The sequence below is a fragment of the Stegostoma tigrinum genome, chromosome 12 (genome assembly GCF_030684315.1).
Source record: "Stegostoma tigrinum isolate sSteTig4 chromosome 12, sSteTig4.hap1, whole genome shotgun sequence".
Taxonomy (NCBI): Eukaryota; Metazoa; Chordata; class Chondrichthyes; order Orectolobiformes; family Stegostomatidae; genus Stegostoma; species Stegostoma tigrinum.
In genome coordinates this window covers 10,211,736-10,230,721 of record NC_081365.1, presented here as the reverse complement: position 1 = coordinate 10,230,721, position 18,986 = coordinate 10,211,736, and the positions used below count along the sequence as shown (strand labels likewise).

Below are 18,986 nucleotides of genomic sequence, written 5' to 3'. Positions count from 1 at the left end.
AGAAACCAGGCAATCAGCTCTCGTTAATAGAACCAGTGCAAGCATGTTGGGCTGAATGGCCTCTTCTGAGCTGCAACGGCTCTGTGATTCTGTAATATCAAAGAGATATTGCCCTTTTAATCATAGAGTCATAGAGTAATACAGCATGGACGCAGGCCCTTCAGCCCAAACCGGTCCATGCTGACCATGGTGCCCAGAGAATGAGTATTTTGAATGAGACGGTAAACAGAGACACATCTATCTGATCCAGCAAATGTAAAAGGACTCATTTTGAACAGGAGAGAGGAGTTTCTCACAGTGTGCTGAACCACAGTATCCCTCAAACATGGTCCAAAAAGAGAAAGCTTATCAGGAACATTTCGCTGTTTGTGGGAGCTTGCTGTGCACACATTGGCTGCTGGATTTCCTGCATGACAACAATGAAGACATTTCAAACAGGGCTGAGTTGGTAGCAAAAATGTTTTGAAGCATCATGAAATCACACATGACTGTCTAATTATGCCAGATTGTTTTCAAATTCAAATGTCATTCAACTTAAATGTGAGAGACATAAGTGGGAAACTTGAAGGTGACATAAAGAATTGAAGGGGAGTTGTCAAGACCCACTCGGAGTAAGGTGCTGTAAATTAAACTGTGCTTTTCCAGAAGTTGTTCCAAATTTTAAACATTTTTTAACCATATGTACTGTATCCAAATTTACCTGAATTGCAAACCAAGGTTAATATATAAAATCAATCATCTAAAATCAGCTATCTGTTCTAAACAAGAATTGTCATTTATAATGAGTAATTAGTCTATCGCTATAAGTAAACTGATATAAACTATTGGCATATAACGCCAGCAACTAAAACTCTAATCCCATTACAAACTCCTCCTTAAATACATTGACAAATCAATAAGCAAAATAGATTATTGGCAGAGATAGAAGAAACGGGAAAGTCAGGAAAATGATCTTTGTTTCTTGATTTGACTATTGAAGTGTTCCTTCTTCAGCTGGCCAGGTCCTTAGTGCTCAGTTGTTTTTCTGTGGAAACTTTTACTGTTTTGTTAGAATACAAAATTCCCTTGGAAAATGTTTCTGAATTTTTAATTCAAGAGTGACAGCTCACTGCAATTTCTGTAGGAAAGGTAACTCGTTTTCCATAACTAAAGCGTACACATCTGTGTCTTCCCCTTTGTATGTATTTATTTGTAACTTGTTTCCAGTTCTGATCCACTCAGTTTGCTGAAAACCAATCAGCTTCCTTTCCTCGGCTCGTGATCATCTGAACATTGCAAACACATATATACAAAACGTGTAGAGTTCAGAGTTATTGTTGAATTAGGTTAGTGAGAAAGGTAGAGAGAGTGAAAGACCTAGATAAATTAGACAAGGTGTTAAAAAAGGCACATGGGATGCATTTCTTCATATGGCAGGACATTGAGTGCAAGAGAGGCAATGTAATTTGAGAACTATATAAGAAACCAGGTAGGCCACAGCTTTTCTGATGCAGGGTCCTGAAACGTCAGCTTTCCTGCTCCTATGACACTGCTTGGCCTGCTGTGTTCATCCAGCTCGACACCTTGTTATCTAGGCCACAGCTAGAGTACTTTATACAGTTTGGTCATCAAATTACAGGACAGATGTAATTGCACTAGAAAGCAGACAAAGGAGATTTAGAAAGTCACAGACGCAAAAACAAAGTTGCTGGAAAAGCTCAGCAGGTCTGGCAGCATCTGTGAAGGACAAAACAGAGTTAACGTTTCGGGTCCGGTGACCCTTCCTCAGAACTTGTTAGTCACAGGTATGAGGAAGGATTGACTGTGTGAGGGGTGTTTTCTTTTGAATAGAGGTGTAGCTTAATCAAGGTATTAAAAAAAGAAGGAAGGTCTTGAAAAAATGCACAAGAAAGACTTTTTTTTTCCCTAACAAAGCTTATCAGAGATAATGGGAACTGCGGATGCTGGAGAATCCAAGATAACAAAGTGTGGAGCTGGATGAACACAGCAGGCCAAGCAGCATCTTTGGAGCACAAAAGCTGACATTTTGGGCCGAGACCCTTCATCAGAGAGCCTCTCTGATGTCTTGTTATCTTAAAGCTTATCAGCGATACTGGTCAAAGGTGATTACTAGATGGATTAGAGGGCACATGAGAAAGGAAAAAAAAACTTCTAGGCCCGAAACGTCAGCTTTTGTGCTCCTGAGATGTTGCTTGGCCTGCTGTGTTCATCCAGCTTCACACTTTATTATCTTGGATTCTCCAGCATCTGCAGTTCCCATTATCTCTTTCACATTCACTGCCTGGTTTGGTAATGGAGGCAGAAACCCTCAACTCACTAAAAAGGAACCTGGGTCTGTTGCTAAGGTGCTAAACCCAGTAAGGTTATGCATCGGGCGCTGTTGAATGTGATCAGCTTGGGAGGCTATATTGTGTTGCCAGAGCAGGTACAAGGGCTGGCTGGCTTCTTTCTGTTCTGCTCCAACCCTCCTGTAGTTCAAATGCCAAGGAATCTGGGACTTAGCGGAGGCTTGGGGACCGCTTTGCAGAACACCTATTCTCGGTTCGCAGTAACTGTACCTCCTAGTCGCAAACCATTTTAACTCCCCCTCCCATTCCTTAGACAACATGTCCATCATGGGCCTCCTGCAGTGCCATAATGGTGCCACCTGAAGGTTGCAGGAACAGCAACTCATATTCCGCTTGGGAACCCTGCAGCCCAATGGTATCAATGTGGATTTCACCATCTTCAAAATCTCCCCTCCTTCCACAGCAAACCAAAACCAGCCCAGCTCGTCCCCGCTTCCCTAACCTGTTCTTCCTCTCATCTATCTCCTCCCACCTCAAGCCACACCTCCATTTCCCACCTACTAACTTCATTCCTCCCCCTTGACCTGTCTGTCCTCCCTGGACTGACCTATCCCCACCCTACCTCCCCACCCATACTCTCCTCTCCACCTATCTCCTCCTCTATCCATCTTCAGCCCGCCTCCCCCTCTCTCCCCATTTATTTCAGAACTCTCTCCCCTTCCCCCTTTTCTGATGAAGGGTCTAGGCCCGAAACGTCAGCTTTTGTGCTCCTAAGATGCTGCTTGGCCTGCTGTGTTCATCCAGCCCCACTCTTTGATATCTTCTTTTCATGTCCCAGCCAGGTCTCAGTGCTGACATGTGCTTTCTTTCTTAGTAATCACTGTGGTAATATTTGTCACACAAATTGTGCTAACATTTCTTCATGAGAGCAGCCTTTAATCATTCATTTCACCATCAAGGAAAACATGGGCTGCTCATCCAAAATTGTCCTGGAATTGAGTGTCTCATGTGGCCATTTCATAGGGCAGTTAAGCCTCAATCACATTGCTGTGGATTTGGAGTCACATATAGGCCAGATCAAGTAAGGATGGCAGATTTCCTTTCCTAAAGGGCATCAGTGAACCAGATTTTTTTTGCAACCGCTGGTGCAAATTTCACAGCCACAGTCACTAGTGCTCGGTTTTAATTCCAGAGTTATGAATTAAATTTCAACCAACCAGCTCTGTTAGTGGGATTTGACCCTTGACCTGAGAGCAGTAGACTGGCCATCTGGATTAATCGTGCATTTGCAGTACCACTGCGCCATGATCTTTCCTGGGTAAAGAGATTTTGTGCCATTTTGTAAAGGGGCTGACTGTTTGGCATAACGAGGACATATTTTGACAAGAGGCTTTACCTGGGTATATATGATACAGGCCTTGTAAATAACACTACAACCTCAACAAGTTCATTACTGTATCTCAAAGCCATGGACATTGATTGGATTTTGACTAACTGGCGTTTTCTCCACTTTCTCCCCTCATTCCATTCCCTCTGCTACTTTTGCTCCCTGCAACTGGAATTCTTCCAACTGGAAATGGGCATTGTATCTTCTCCATTGTTCTCTGGAATTGTCCATCAACAACCATTGGCCCTCTCTGAAATAGGTAAGGTACATTCTTCTCAGCTTCAACCTGAAGCCTTAATCTACATGTGTAGTTACTCACTGAATGTTAGCTGTTTGCTGAAATAATCAATTTTGTTTTGTCAGCAGTCTCCTTTCGGAAAATGTTTCCCAACATGGTGTGGGAGCAGAAAATATTACTGACGGTTTCCAACTCTGTTGTAATGACTGCAAAGAATCATAAAATGACATTATATGAGAGGAGGCCACTCAGTCCTCTGTTATCAACTTGAAGTTGGTTTCCAATTTGTCCCATTCCCTCACCGTTCACTTTCCTTCTTGCTCTGTAATTATTTCCTTTTAGAAATCACATTGTCTTTTGAAACAAGCTTTTCGAAAGGGCAGTGGAAACCAGATGTCAGTGGTAACTTTCCATACGGCGACATTCCCCCTTAACACAATCAATTTTCTGATTATTATTGATTCTGTTATCACCATTGTCCAGTGTAACCTTGATATGGACATAAATCTTCTTTTGTTCTAACTGAGAGCTGTGGGTGTAAGTTCAGCCAAAGATAGCATACTTAATTTCTTTCTGGACTGGTTGAGTTGGAGAAAGAATCAGCTGTTGCTGTGGGGAGAGTTAACTGTCCAGGTTATTCCGTCGCTGAGAATGGACCTGAAATGTTAACTGTTTATAAATCTTTACAAATGCCACCCGAACGGATAACCATTTTCAGGATCTCTGCCTTTATTTCAGATTTCCTGCACCCACAGAATTTTGCTTGTGTTTGCTCACTGTATTCAACTGTAGGAATACTTTTTTTAACATGGAAGAATAAATGAATCTGCCACTCAGATGGGCAGTTCATTTCACTTACCTGAAGATTTGCTACTGCTGGGAGATGTTGAAAAACAAGTGAGAAGTGGTAGAATTGTCTTTCTCGACTCTATGATTGAATGGAACAGAGGTTTTGCAGGAAAATTTGCCTTTCAATTCAGTACACATACAACTATGTTGATGCTCTGGCCATGAAGGACACAGACAGTATTTCTTGTAAAATTTTTAAAACAAAGCAGGCTGGTATTTATTGTATCCAATGTTTGAAGTAAACAAGAAATAACAAAATATTCTGACTCTCATGCACGTCTTCAAGAATTCACACATCAACACTCGAACAAGTTACAAAGTGGGACAGTAGATGTCAAAATTAAAAGCTAGTTGATAAATGATCAACATGGTAGATTAATGATTTATGTGGTTTGTAGCAGGGCCTGTTTCACTTATTGAAATTTGGACAATTTAGCGATATAATGAAAAATTGCTACCTGTCTCGCTGCAGTCAATGGTTGGTGGTTTGATACATTTAGATGCTGTCTCTGATATATGGCTTGTTAGACAACAGGCAGGGCTGAGTGGTTGGAAGGTCATAGAGGTGAGAGAAAGGTGTGAATGCCCACTAAATGTTTTCTTCTTTGGCACTTCTCCTTCGTCTACTGGCCCGGAGAGAAGCATTTACTTAATTGATAAAAGAGAGTGAAGTTGGCTCATTCCATGATGTTGTTTCAACAACTGACCCAGTCCCCTAAACATGGTCATTGTAAGTTGATCCCATGTCCTTTGATGAATGATGATTATGCTCTGCCTTTTCAAACAGGAACCATTGTCAGTAATGACTGTGTCCAACATTGTTGCTTCACCACCTGCTGAATGCACAAATACTGTGGATGTTTTACTACAAAGATAGTTGTCTCTGGTTCTTCTAGGCAGTCTGACTCCACTTTAATGTCTTCAAACTTTGTATGTTGTTTCCATGCAAATGTTTGGCCATCTTAGAATCTGCTGTCATTCTGTATTTTAAAGGTCAATCCATTCAATAAATGAAGTCACTTTTGTTATAAAGCATGGCTTTATCACACCAAATAGCATATGTTTTCATAGATCGAGCATCTTAATTCTGAAACGAATGATGTTGTTGAACAATGAAGTCTAGACAAGGACATATTCTCTATTAAAATGTGAAATTATTCGAGAAACTCACTCGGTCTGGCAACACACGTGGATTGAAAGCAGAGTTAATGTTTCAAGTCTGGTGACACTTCATCAAAACTGTTAGCAGCCAGGAAAACCTCTATTTCCATATTCTCCATTTTGGTTTACAACATTGGTGAGATTTGTGCTCCTCATAGTGAATAGTTCAGTATGGATTAATCTCTCCTATTTCCAACTACTTAATGAAATTATCAAGCAGCACTGGGCCAGAAAGAGAAGCTATCACTGTCGAACAAGGCACTTCCTACTCTGCCTTAGCTCTCCTCTCTCATAACGTGGCCATTTGGGGTTTAACTGCTAACCGTGGGGTTATCATATGAGGAAACCTTGTATCAGAGAAGTTCAGTGGAATGAGAAGTGATCATATTGAAACATAGAAGATCCTGAGAGAATTCAGTGGGATAGGCAATGAGAGAGTCCTTCCCTTTAAAGGATCATCTACAGCCAGAGGATTGAGTGTAAGATTGAGAGATCTCCATTGAAGATGGAGAAGGGGAAACCATTTTGCATGCAAACATTTGTGGAATTTGTCTCCTATCCCTGATAATTTTTGATTCCTTGGTCTGTCAAGAATCTGTCCACTATTTCCCATGAAATGATTCAATGACCAATCATTTATCACTTTTTGGGGCAGTTGAGTTCCACTGATGCGGGGCACAGAGAGAGAAAAAATTCTCATTTCTGTCTTAAATAGTAATGTAGAAAAATAGAAAACTTGGGCAGAAACATGCCATTCAGCCCTTTGAACCTACTCCAAATACAATCATAAAACCCGAAAGAACTGCTGATGCTATAAATCAGGATAAAAACCAGATGTTGCAGGAAGCTCAGCAGGTATAGCACCATCTGTGAAGATTAAATCAGAGTTAACATTGTGGTTTCGGTGATCCTTCCTCAGATCTGTCCAAATGGCTGATCATCCAACTCAGTGCCCTATTTCCGTTTCCTCCCCAAATTCTTTAACCCCTTTAGCCCTAAGAACAAGATGACAATCTTGAAGACATTCAGTGTTTCCGCCTCAACTATGTTGTGTAGCAATGATTTACAAAATGATCATCATTGTTTGAGTGAAGAAATTTCTCCTCAACTCAGTCCTTAATGACCTACCCCTTAAATTGTGACCCCCAGTTCTGGGCTCCCTGGTTATCAGCAGCACCCCTCCTGCATTTATTGTAACTAATCCTGTGAGAATTTTGTAGATTTGGAAATCCCTTATTTTTAAACTGTGTCCTTGAATCCCAGTGTTTCCCCAAAGGAAATTTCAGAAATAATCATTGTAAGTAAGGTACTTGGAGAGGTTTTCGAAATTTCTGGTGTGGCCTTTTTTTTTAATATTTCTTTTCTCATTTAGGTGTGCTTGATTCAACCTTCACCTGAATAAGTGCAAAGTCATACAGAAGAAACACCATTTGGAATGGTGTATTTTTTTTGTTGTTGAATTCCTCCCTCACTGGTCCAAAGCAAGGCTCCCAGCATCAACAGCAAAGCAAATTTCCATTCCTTTTAATTGCATGTCACATTTGCTTGAGGTGCACCCGTTCTGAAAGAACTAGCCCATTACATCCTTCACAATTTTCTCTGATGTAAAGAAGATCTGTATAACAAATGTAATGTACCATAGTGTTGCTATTGCAATATGCTCAGTGTAATACAATTTTTGCTGATTAATTGGGTAAACTGTCGTTCTTCGTTATTCTACTTATTCTGCTGTCTCCTTGTTGGTCCATCGCCACCTAACATTATCTAATTGCCCTCTCCTTAATCTTCCAATCGTTTTGACAGTACTAGCATTTACATTGCGCCTTTTCATGTTTAACAGATAATTAACTCCTTTTGAAGTGTCGCAACTGTTGGAACAGAGAGAAATATGGTAGAGACACAATAAGGCTCCACTGAAGCAGCAGTGATATGAGTAGCCAGATAATATGTTCCACTGATGTTAGTTCAGGGATAAATAATGACTGGGACACTGTAGAGAGAGCACAGTTGCTCTCCATTGAAGCAATACCTTAGACTCTTAAGAAACCGCTGTATGATAGGGGATCTGGGTTAAATGTCTATCCAGAACATTGTCCTTGGCAATGTAGGATCTCATTAGAAGAAGGACCCTGAGCTTCCAGTTGCTTGCCACTTCAATACTACCTTGCTCCTTGCCCAACACCTCTGGTTCAGACTTGCTGAAGTGCTCCAGTGCAAGCTGCAAGAACAGCACCTCATTTTACACTTGGGAGCTCTACAGCTTCAGGACTCAATATCGAGTTTCAACAATTTTAAGGTTTGAGGCACCTTCTTCCATGTCCTTACCCCAACCCCCACACCCCCTATACCTTTCCCTGTGACTGCAGGAAGTGCTACTTCTGCTCCTACACCTACCCCCCCTCACCTCCATCCAGGGACCCTAAAAAACCTCCCACATCAGACAGATGTTCACCTGCATGCCCGTCAATGTGGTCTATTGCTTCCGCTGCTCCCGCTGTGGCCTCCTCGACATCAGTGAGACCAAGCGGAGGCTCAAGAGACCGCTTTGTAGAGCACCTGTGCTTTGTTCATGTCAAGAAAAAAATACCACTTCCTACAGACTAAGGGGATGGTCATGAGAACCCACATAAGCCCAAGCTATGCCTGCCTCTTCATAGGATACATGGAACAGCCCCTCTTTTGCAGATACACTGGCCCTATCCCCCACCTCTTTCCCGCTATATTGATGAATATCAGCACCGCCTCATGCTCCCACAAGGATCTTGAACAAATTCATCTACTTTACTAATGCCTTTCACCACAACCTCAAGTTCACCTGGACCATCTCTAACACCTCTCTCTCCTTCCTGGACCTCTCTGTCTCTATCTCTTGTGACCGCCTCAAAACTGATTTCTATTTCAAGCCCACTGACTCCCACAGCTACCTCGACTACACCTCTTCGCACTCACCTTCCAGCAAGAATGTGACCCCCTATTTCCAATTCCTCTGCCTCAGCCGCATTTGCCCCCAAGATAGTGAGTTCCATGCACAAACATCCCAGATATCTTCGTATTTCAAGGACAGCAACTTCTCCCCTTCGGTGGTCGAAAATGCTCTTGACCGCATCTCTTGTGTTTTCCACACCTCTTCCCTCAGAGCCCCTCCTTGCAACAAAAACAAAGACAGAATCCCCCTGATCCTCACATATCACCCCAATAACCTCCAAATTCAATGCATCATTCTCTGCCACCTTCAGTCTAACCCCACTACCAAGGATATATTTCCCTCTCCACTCTGATCTGCCTTCCATAGGGACCACTCTCTCCATGACTCCCTCAGCCGCTCCATACTCCCCACTAGCCCCACTGCCCCCAGAGCCTTTCCCAACAACTGCAGGAGGCGCTACACCTGCCCCTACTCCTTCCATCTCACTCACCTCCATTTAAGGTACCCAAAAAACATTCCACATCCGACAGAGGTTCACCTGCACATCCGCTAATGTGGTATATTGTATCAGTTTCTCCCGATGGGCTCTCCTCTACATCAGTGAGACCAAGCAGAGACTTGGAGACCATTTTGTGGATCACCTACGCTCTGTTCGCCACAATTGACAATACCTTCCAGTTGCGAACCTTTTGAACTCCACCTCCCACTCCCTGGACGACATGTCCATCCTGGGCGTCCTCCAGTGTCACAATGGCAGCACCTGGAAGCTGGAGGAGTAGCACCTCATATTCTGCCTTGGAAAGCTTTATGTAAACTTACATTTGCCTAGCTACCATCAATTCTGACAAAGTGTCACTCACCCTGAAACGCTAACTCTGATTTGTCTTTGCAGATGCTGCCAGACCTGCTGAGCTTTTCGAGGAATTTCTGTTTTTGTAGCTCATTAGGACTGCAAGCCTAGGCTGTGTGTTCAGGGCTCTACAATGGGGCTTAAATGAAGCATTTTCTAACTCAGAAGTGTGACCCACACCTCAGAAACAAGGGTGCCACACAGGGGAAATGCATGTGACGCTGTTCCTTTCAGCCAAATATACCAGTATTGTGCCAGCTTTACCCCGCTGTTCCTTTCCACATTGCTAAATTTTCATCAAAGTCAATGATCGTCTTTATTTGGAACAAGAAAAAAGATGCTGGAAAAGCTCAGCAGGTCTGGCAGCATCTGTGGAGGAGAAAAATGAGTCAACATGAAGGGCCTGGTGACCCTTCAGCATCTGCAGTTCTTTTGGCTCTTGAGCTTCTTTATTGCAATGTTAATTTTAAATCTGACATAGTTTAACATTTGTTAAGCAAAGGTATTCATGGATATGGGCCAAACACATAGGCTACACGTCAGCCATGACGTTTATTGAATGTTGGAATGTGCTTGAGAGGCAGAATTTCTCAGTTTCTAGTCCTACATTCCTATTTGTGAACAGGATTCCCAATCCCAGAGTGACATCTCGATCCTCATATAGAAGGAGGATTTGCATTGATATGACACTTTTCATAGCCTTAAGTTGTCTCAAAGCACTCTGTAGTCAATTCAATAATTTTGAAGTTTAGCCTTTTATAATACAGGAAACACAGCAGCTAGTTAGCTCACTACAAGCTTCCATAAAAAACAATGACATAATGATGAAATGATCTGTGTTAATGATCTGTCAGTTGGGGGCTATGGGGAGAACTCCCCTTTTCCTATCTGAAATTGGAGGGGAAGGGGTCTTTAACATCCACTTGAGAATGTGGGTGAAGCCTCAGTTTGAGAGATAGCCGGCCTGTCAGTGCAATGGTTTTTCATTACTGCACTGGAAGTGTCAAGTGTCTTTGTCATTTCTCTTTCATCACATTCTTAAATTTGGAGTACCAGAATGGTTCTCCAGGCGATATAATCACACACTGAACGCAACACTTTCACCTAACATTTTAAACTGAACAGTTTCAATTAAATTGTGCTGTTGCCCCTCAGCCATAGCAGAGTTAAGATTACACTGGAGGAGTTATCATAGCTCTTGATTCCCTTGCCCGGGGAGAAGGTCCACCCAATCTCACAAAGCATGGGAATGCAGCACTCCAGTAGAATCTGGATAAACTTTGTTGTCTCTGCTGGAAGGAAGGGGCTGTGCCCCAGGACATCTCTGAGGCAGCAACTATGACCCTGTGCATGAACAGCTCTTGAGGTAACTTCTCTCTGACTATTGTGGCAAAGGTGTTTGCTTGTGTCGCTGATTTTGCTGTCCGATCAATGTTTGGAATGAAAAATAAGACTCGGTGCCGATCCTTCATGAATGCCTTTGGTTATGCAATGTATAACTGATAAGGAAATCAGCATTTACATTGAAGACAGAAGACAGGTAGAGAGAAACCTTTCCCTGTAGCAGAGGGGTCAATAACCAGGTGGTACAATATTAACGTGAGAAGCGGGAGGTTTCTAAGGTAGGGTTGGAGGTTAGATAGACCTCAGGCTTCGGGTAAAAGTTCAGCACAACATCATGGGCCGAAGGGCCTGTACTGTGCTGTACTGTTCTAAGTTTCATGAGGATTTGAGGAGCTTTCATTTCTCCCAGAGAATGGGTACCTGGAGCTCAGTGCCTAGAAGGACAATAGAGGCAGGAATCCTGAATACATATAAAAATGATTTGGATGAACAGTTCAAATGCTACAGAATTCAAGCTGATAAGTCAAGCCCTGGAAAATGTGATTCAAAGAGATGGATGTTTGAGAGCCAATGTGAACACGATAAGCCAAAGGAATTTCCTCCTTGCTGTAAAATCTTGATAGTCTCTTCCAGAATCCATAATTTTCCAGCTGAAAACTAATCCTGAATCAGTCTTCCAGTTCCAACAATGCTGCTCCCAGCCCTCCACTACTCATCCCAGAAAACTCATATTCTGAGGATTTCATTTAAACTACTCATTTTGTGGAGAAAAAAAAGGTGCAATTTCATTTGAAGAATCAAGGAGGGAGGAAGGTAAAACTGTTATCAAGTTAAAGAGGCTTTAAACCCACTCAGACAGTCTGGATAAATGACTTTGTCATGGTTGATGCTGTCCTTTATGAGAATGTTACTAACAATTCGTTTGTGACAGGGTTATGCATGTACAGAATTTCTTAATCGCTTGTAAATGTGACTGAACAAAAAAGGGGTCTTATTAGTGTTGGAGTACCTGGTTACACTGCCACTCAGTCAAACAGGAGGAGCTAACAAGTCTTTCATACCAAACATGTAGTTATGGGTGTTAAAAAGATGTGTCTGTCTAAGATCTTAATTCCTATTTTGTTATCTTTGCAAATGTCCATTAAAGATTCCCGTTTGAATCTATTCTATCCTGTCATTAATGGTCTCTGATGTCAACCCCTGCCTCAAATGTATTTGCTTTCTTGCCATTTCTTTCTATCATCTGTGTGATAGCAATATTTAAGAAGGTCTTTAGACAGAAGCATGAGTAGGCAGGGAATAGAGGGATATGAAGCATTAGTTTAGACTAATCTGAAATCGTGATGGATGCAGACATGGTGGGTCAAAGAGCCCTGTCCAATGCTGTGCTGTTCAATGTCCTATTTTGCAAACTCCATCTCAGTTGACATCACATTCTGCACTTGAACTGTAAGGTTCTGGGTTTAGGTTTCACCCTGGGACTTGAGTTCAGTCTGACATACCCACTGCAAAACTGAAGGAGCAGGTTGCCAACCATTGGATATGATGAACACAGTCCCATCTGCTCCCTTAGGTGAACGTCGAAGCTTGTGCAACACTGTTTCAAAGAAGATGCTGACTTATCAATTGAGAGCCATGGAGGATTATTACTGAATCAAAAAGATTTTGTTGTCATCAAAATGGGCCATTGGCAATGTGACCATTTAGAAAAAGGATGAGGGATATTGATAGGGAGCACCTAGTCTGTTTGCTGCACTTGGTCATCAGAAAGGCGAAGCAAGGTGCCATCAGTAGTGCTATCAGACAGCATCTGCTCAGCAACACCCAACTTCGGTTCTGCTAGGACCACTCAGCTCCTGATCTCAATATACAGACAAACGAATTCCAGAGGTGAGGTAAGAGTGATGTCAAGGTCCCATTTGACTGAGTGTGACATCAAGGATGCCTAACAAAACTGCAATCAATGGATATTGGGGGCAAGTTCTCTGCTGGTTAGAGTCATACCTGGCACATTGGAGGATGGTTGTGGTTGTTGGAAGTTAGTCATCTCAGGTGCAGGACATCATTGCAGGAATTATTCAGGGTAGGGTCCTAGGCCAGGTCACCTTTTAGCTGCTTCATCAATGAACTCCCCTCTTTTATAAAGTCAAAAGTGGGAATGATTGGACAATGTTCAGCACCATTTGTGACTCCTCAGATACTGAAGCAGTCTATGTTCAAATGCAACAAGATCTGGACAATGTCCATGCTGCTGCTGAGTGGCTAGTAACATACGCGACAAGAAAACGTCAGACAAGAAGAGATCACCAATTAGAGATGATCTAGCCACCGTCCCTTGATATTCGATGGTGGTACTGAATCCCTCACTCGTGACATCCTGGGAGTTATCATTAACAAGAAACTCAGTTGGACTCAGCACATAAACACAGTGGCTACAAGAACATGTCAGAGACTAGGATTAATGCAGAGAATAACTTATCTCCTGGCTTTCCAAAGCCTGTCCATCATTTCCAACATACAAACAAGGAATATGACAGAATGCATCCCACTTGCATGGATGGGTGCATCCCTAACACCATTTAAGATATGGAGCTTGATTGGCATCACACCCATAAGCATCCAGTTCCTCTAATGCCATGTACAATCTACAAGATGCACTGCAAAAATTCACCAAAGTTCCTGAGACAACACTTTCCAAACACCTAATCACTTCCATTTAGAAGAACAGAGATGACAGATACACAGGAATACCACGACCTGCAAATGCCCCTCCAAGCCACTCAACACCCTGACTTGGAAATAAATCACCATTCCTTCACAGTTGCTGGGTCAAAATCCTGGAACTCCCTACATAATAGCATTGTGGGCTGACTTACAGCCCATGAACTGCAGCGATTCAAGAAGGCAGCTCACCACCACCTTCTGAAGGGCATCCAGGGATGAATAATAAATGCTGGTCGAACCAGTGGTGGCCACATCCTATAAGTGAATAAAAAATAACTTCCTATTTTGATGTTTAATGAGTGCTTCATAATTATTTGTGAGGAAAGCAAGGTTAACTTTAAAGGCCGACGATAGGACGAGAACCTCTATTCATCCCAAGTCAACCCATAATTTCCACATTGGTATCTTGCCAACTATTTTTATAAGTTTTTAGCATATTCTTTTCATTGAATTTTGAATGTGTTGCAGATGTCACACGTGTTGGCTGTCCATTCTTAATTGCTCCTGGCTTGCTGGACCACTTCGGAGGGTGTTAAAAGTCAACTCTTTACTGTGGGCCAGGCATTATATATTTCCTTCTCAAAAGAACATGAGTCAACCAGATGGGGTTTCCCCCTAATATCAATTATGGATTCATGGTCATCAGAGTCTTAATTCCAGATTATTATTGAATTCATATTCAACCATCCACCATGGTAAGATTTGAACCCAGGCCCCCAGGGCATTCCCTGGATTACCATTGCCTGCATCATTATGACTATGACCATTACCGAGATGTGCTTCCATCTGAAGATTTTATTAATTGAGTTTAAATCGCATCACTGTGGGATTTGAACCCATGATCCTGAGCCTTTGATTTGCTAGTCTAGTGACACGGCCACTCCTTCTTCTGGACGGGCAATGCATGTACGTGTGTGGTGCTGCTCACTTACCAGCCTGCTTGTGTTATGTTTATTTCTGATTTCTCACCAAGGAATTCACAAATATTTGTTTGAACTTTGTTTGAGTTCTGTCTCACGGAGTGTGTTACAAAACAGCAGAGTTAAAACGCTACAAATGAGAAACAAGAGTAGACCAGTTCCTGCTTCCAGCCTGCACTGCCATTCTGCAGGATGACGGCTGAACTGAGTTCGAATAAATTATTAAGCATTCATTCATTAATATCACAAAGCACAAGCTTATACGAGGCTACTCAGGCTTCAATCTGCTCTTATCCAGCCTCTGTGCAGGTAACATCAGGGTAGTACATGAGACTCTGTTGATGCAATAGGACATCTTTCAACAGGTTTAATGCTTGTTTTTAGGGTAAAACTCTCATCTTTGTTTTAGGGTAAAACTCTTGTCCTTGTTTTCAAGCCCAAAATCTGCTCCATCTTTCTGTGCTTCCCCAGGTTTTTCACTGCAACATTGATGCCCACACCTTCATCTGCCTTAGCGTTTTTAATCTGGAAATTCATGCTTAAACATCTCTACCTCACCTTTTTCCTTTTAAGCATCTTCCAACCCGGGTATACCTAAACCACATGGGCTATTGTAATTTAAGAAGTTGACTCACTCTACTGTCATCATAAGGCTATTTAGATTTAGGCAATAAATGGAGGATACTTGGATCCCTCAACAAATCAGATCTAAACAAAAGGCCTCTTTAAAATCCCTTTCTTTGACCAAGCTTTTTTGGATCACACATGTCCTTGTGTGGTTTGATATCAAACTCTTTCTTATATTCCTCTTGTGAATTAGATTGAATTTCAAAGAAAGACCTGCATTTGGATAGCACTTCTCCCCAAAAAATCTCAAAACCCATGAAATGTGTCCATTGTTGTCATGTAACTATTCCTAAGGTGCTTCATAAATGTAAGTTGGCCATTGTTTCTGAATAAAAATGGGCCAGTTCTGATTTGAGGGGTGTGCCACGAACATGTTTAGGATTGATAAAGCTCGGATCTTTTCCCAGCTCTTTCTGGATAATAGGAGCTGATCATTTATTTTGTTCCAAACTGCCACATCACACAGAGTGGGTCATGTGCTGAAGAGTGAGTGTGCATGATGGATTGGAGGCTGTGTTGTTTCTAGTCTTCACTGCTGCACAGATGGAAATCCAGTCAGAAGCTGACGAAGATTAATCTCCACCCAGCCTTGAAGATAAGACTGAGGCAAAAACACAATTTATCACACCTGTATATCTACAGACCAGAGAGCTTCTGGTAAGACTCTAGGCTGCTAACACTGACACTGGCAATAAATACTTAGCCAAATAGATTATGATAGATAGCATCAAACACATCCTTTGGCTTGTCCGCTTCTCGCCTGCAGACTCCACGGACAGTCTGCCATGATACTACATCAATTGATTCTTTCCCTTCTTTACTGACTGTCAAACCACCTTTCTTTGGCAGTGATGCCAGCGTTCAAAACTGTTGCTTCCATTCAGGTGAAGAACATAATAGAATGTTATGGGAGAGGTTTCTTTTTTCCTTGTTCAATGACAATGGAACCCCATCTATTTAAAAAAAAGTTCATTATTTTTGGGCATCACTGGCTGGGCCTGCATTTATTCCCCATCCCTAACTGCCTTAGAGATGGTAACGGTGGGTACCTGCATTCTTGAACAACTGCAGTCACCCTCAATTCTGTGTAGCATTTGTCACGCAGCTACTGCAGGCCATTCAGCTCATTGAGCCCATGATGACTCCCTGCAAGAGAAGATAAAGATAGAGAATGTGGGCAAAACTCAGCAGGTCTGGCAGCATCTGTAGAGAGAGAGAAACAAAGCTAACTCTTCTTCTCAGTCTCTCCCCTTGTCTGAGGAGTGGTGACCCTTAGATTAAACCATCACAAGTTGTCTCTCTCGAAAGACAGGGCAGCCCTCTCTATAACGCTCATGAACTGATACAATTAACACTTCTCACAACCTGCTCTGCAATCTTCAATAATTTATTTACCTAAATCCTCCAGAGCTGACGGCAGCCCCTTTAGAATTGTAGCGTTTTATTTTTATCAGATATCTTTTGACTCTGTTTTCGAAAGAGACTCAAATCAGACGAAAAACATCAGCTCTCTTTCTCTGTCTGAAGATGCTGCCAGACCTGTTCAGTTTCTCTAACATTCTCTTGTGTTTGTTTGCTCACCAAGAGAACCATCAGAGACAAAACGGGCTGAATGGCCTGCCATAACCATGTGACAAATGCCATAACCATTCTCTGATAAAGTGGGACCACTTTCCCCTGTAAAGACAATGCATCCAAGTCTCTAAAATGCTACTTGAATGAATTTTTGAGTCTGAGATTAGAGTGTGACCCACAGAACGACAGCCTCGAAATAGTCATAAATGAATTATCATCAAATCATAGAATTGTCTACAGTGTGGAAGCAGGCTATTCAGTCCATCAAGTCCACACTGACTTCCAATAGCCTCCATTCAGGGCTTTTGAGTCAACACTATTTGCACTGTCTTTTCAAATGAATATTTTTTCAGATCTTTTGGAGCTGTGAGCAGCTGGGCAAGTGTGGATCCAACTTCCGAAGTGTTCTGTAGAGGAGCAAAGTGGAGCATGAAGCTCAACCTTATTCTTCGCTCTCATGTATGTCTTTTGTAACAGCACATGGAGATTCTAAGAAACTGTATTTGCTGGAAATCTGAATCAAACAAACAGAGAATGCTGGAGAAACTCAACAGGTCTGCCAGCATCCTCGGATAGAGAAACAGGGTTAATATGTTGAGGGATAATGGGAACTGCAGATGCTGGAGATTCCAAGATAATAAAATGTGAGGCTGGATGAACACAGCAGGCCAAGCAGCATCTCAGGAGCTCCTGAGATGCTGCTTGGCCTGCTGTGTTCATCCAGCCTCACATTTTATTATCTTAATATGTTGAGTCTGGTTCAGGAGAACTGCCAAATTTACTTAAAAGTCAGGATCAGCACTGTGCCTTTTGTGCTCCACAAGGATCAATGTCACCTTCTGCTACCTCACACTGACAGTGTCATCTCTAACTCTCGGGCTCGATGATATATTTCTCTGTCATGTTTTCTCAGACAGCCATTCCTGATTTCACCAAGGAGGCAACAACCTGCCAGTTCTTTAGTTTGTAAGGGTCACAGAAACTCCCAGGAGATCAGGGACAGACCTCCAGAGTTTGGTGCTGATGGTCATATATAATGTGATGAACTCTGCAGATTGGTACAGGGCAGTCTCAAATGTGGGCACAGTCCTCGAGCTGCGGTAAGCTAGTGAGTGCAACAAATCTCTCTGCCCCGGCTATTTGTCTCTCCCCATCATAGGAGAAGGAATGCAAAGACCTGTGATTGGACGAAACAACATTGATACCATTTCAAATGCTTTTGGATGTTGAGGATTGGAAGATGCCACACAGGCCCCCAGTTGCACCTTAGAGGCAGATGCTGGCATGAAACTTCAGGGCAACTGTGAGCTTGATGGGCACTGGGATGGAATGCAGTCTTTCTCAATGAAGGTCCTGCTCCGAGTGTTGGCACAGCTTGGAGATGATGGGTTGGAACATCCTGAATTGGAGCTTGTAATGTCTTTCAGCCATTTGATGAAAATAGCCATGAGGCCTGTGAATAGAGTATCTCACCATACAATTCCAGCTCCTTGGTGGATCCTCACCTGCTGTTTGTCCCTCTGGAGATTGATGACAGTGGCTGGAGCTTGTAACTCCTGCTGGTAAACTGATATCTGAGCTGTCTCTGAGGGAACTCTGAGACTGCTATGACGGTGTTCCATATTTGATATTCATCAGCAGATAATCCACCAGGAATGTCAGAAAGAAAACACAAGTCTCATGAAGGATCTCCTGACCCCTCACATCCAAGAATGGAGCCTCATGCTTGACCTCTGTCGTGCTGCATGGACATTCCCCAAGGAGGTAATTGCCATGCCTCCATATGGAGCTCGGAGGTGTGTGAGCTTATCCAATTGTATCTCCCCTTCCACCCAAACATCAACGAATACTACTCATGCTTGGACGTTGAACAGTTTTTCTGCCACCTCCGCCTCCACGCTTACTTCTTCACTTGTGAGCCAAAGTCTCCCTCTACTGTACCCTTCTCCACCTCCAACACACCCCCTCCTCCTGCACATCACCCCAAGGCCTCCTACCCTCCTTGACCTCTTCATCTCCAACTGCTGTAGAGACATCAATCATCTGAACATCTCCATCCCTCTCACCCACTCCAACCTGTTTCCCACCGAACGCGCC

General features: G+C 42.7%; 1 protein-coding gene across 3 annotated transcripts in view; it reads left to right on the top strand.

Annotated features, from left to right (window-relative positions):
* LOC125457009 (neural cell adhesion molecule 2-like) overlaps nucleotides 1-18,986 on the top strand; it is a 1,449,549-nt gene that overhangs the window by 787,057 nt on the left and 643,506 nt on the right. The window lies entirely within an intron of this gene.